At 32.4% G+C, this 2,500-nt stretch overlaps 1 protein-coding gene across 1 annotated transcript in view; it reads left to right on the forward strand.

The window, feature by feature from the left end:
- Nucleotides 1-2,500, forward strand: part of LOC125043630 — a 32,377-nt gene that overhangs the window by 4,410 nt on the left and 25,467 nt on the right. The window lies entirely within an intron of this gene.

Raw genomic sequence — 2,500 nt, forward strand, 5'->3', positions numbered from 1 at the left:
ATATATATATATATATATATATATGTATATATATATGTGTGTGTGTGTGTGTGTGTGTGTGTGTGTGTGTGTGTGTGTGTGTGTGTGTGTGTGTGTGTGTGTGTGTGCATGTCTATGTTTATGTATATATATGTATATGTATACATATTTATACATGTGTGCATATATATATATATATATATATATATATATATATATGTATGTATGTATATATATATCTGTATATATATATATATATATATTTACATGTGTGCGTGTGTTTGTATATATATATATGTATATATATGTATATATAAAATATTTATATATATAAATATATATATATATATATATATATATATATATATATATATGTGTGTGTGTGTGTGTGTGTGTGTGTGTGTGTGTGTGTGTATAATTATATATATATGTATATATATATGTATATATATACAAATATCTATATGCATATATTTATGTTTGTGTGCAAATATATGTGCATCTATGAATGTATGTCTATATGGGAATAACTCACATAATGACTACTAGGGAACTGAATTTGCACGAGGATATAAATGGCGTTTGAACGTCCATGTGATTTTTGGTATATATAATAGCAATAAACTTACATCACTCTGTTATTCCCCCACCTGCTGCCACAGACACCGCACGCTGGATAGTGTGGTAAGTCTTAACAATTTCTGAGTGTGTTTGTTTGTCTTAGAGTGTGTTCGAAGATGAAGGCGTGTTTATCATTCAGTCTTAGAACCTTATTACCTGTAAACGTAGTATGACTGTCTGAGTTGCAAATACACGTAGTATAGTTCACTGAGTTGCAGATAGTGTGGGTAAAATCAAGTGAGGGAATTTAACACTGGTAGAAAGAAAATGCGTTCGTATTATTGTCACGTGCAAATAAAGAAAGAAAGAAAAAACTAAATCGGAAGGAAATACGACCTACAGAGATCGGTTTAATTTAAAAACATTACATAGATACCTTACACGACGAGTGATGAGTGTGCACTGAAGAAAATATCTTTGTTCAATTGTCTTGGCGTTTTCTTAAGACTTGCTGTTTTGGCCGTTTGTCGCTGTTCTGTCTGTTTATGATGAACAATTCCGAATGTTCTTTTTAATTTTGTTCTGTGTATGCATCTAGACGAGCTGGAATGTAGATAGAGTCAGGTTTTTCATGTGAATAACTCGATAAAGTTATTCCAGGAGAGAAATACACACCGATTCCACTTTGATCTTAAGGTCTGATCTGTGCAAATAAAATAAGAAATACAAAATAAATAGTCCTAAAAAGTTAAGAGCTATATCTATGTTTTTTTCTTCTTGATTCTCCACGTCTAACAAGACTGAACAAAATTATCTTGAAGAGGTACTTTTTTTGAGTGAGGCTTTTACTACAAGATGCAGCAAGAAGTTCGGATCTAGAAGTTGAGATATGAATGAAGTTATTTTGAAGAGAATGTAATTACGAGTTCGAATGTCCTTCGGGCAGTGATTCCTTGAAGTTTAGATCAGATTAAATGCTCAATTATCTACAGGAATATACCATCATATTACGTTTTTCTCTCTCTCTTTCGTTCCTGTTATTTTTTTCTTGATGCATTCTTAGATATCCATATATGTGTAAAATAGGTTATATTAATTTTCCCATTTTTCTTTTCGTTCCCTGGTGTTTTAGTGATCTACATACAGAAATAATTCTTCCCTCTAGCTGTAAATACAAAATGCTGAGAACCGCGAATGACTAAGGTGCTGCGCTGTGATCTGGTGGGAGTGCGTTTGTTCATAAGGAAGGGATTAGCGGTCGTTTTGTTGTTTGGTGTTGCAATTGCTTTTCATTCGTTGTATATGTTTGGACGCTGGATGAATCGTTTTGCGAAATGGGTACCGTTTGGAATTCAGTTTGTGTTTTGAATGGCATTAAGAAAGGGAAAGGGGCACCCAGTAATAATCTAGAGTAAATATGTAGTAGAGCAGGTATCATTGTTATAATGTCAGCATTAGCATGTTTGTTTTCAGTTCGTGTTTTGGGGGGCATTAAGAAGGGGAATGGGGCACTCAGCAATATACACAGAGTAAAATTAGGTTATTGTGATAATATCAGCAATAATAACAACAGCAATGATGATAGTAATAAGAACAATAGTGATTCAGTCCTATATATGTGCTAATAGCTTTGATATCCTAAATGTAAATTAAACTATTAGATAGTATGTACGTCTGTATGTTTTTCTTCCATATATAAACGTTCGTATATAATTAATCAAAATGTTAAGATAGGGTGTAGGAAGAAAAACAATGAAAATTGGTATAGTGACCTAATGATGGGCAAATGAAAGCAGTATTTCAAATGTCATCAGTAATTCATGGTATCTCACAGAGTATTTACGATTTTATAACATCCTGATTCAACCTTGTCACCTACACTGAGAAGGAAACTAGGAGTACGCAAAATACGTAGAAGATAATGCGAACGATAGTAAAAAGTAACATATAACGAAATCGC

Source organism: Penaeus chinensis, chromosome 34, assembly GCF_019202785.1.
Source record: "Penaeus chinensis breed Huanghai No. 1 chromosome 34, ASM1920278v2, whole genome shotgun sequence".
Classification (NCBI taxonomy): domain Eukaryota; kingdom Metazoa; phylum Arthropoda; class Malacostraca; order Decapoda; family Penaeidae; genus Penaeus; species Penaeus chinensis.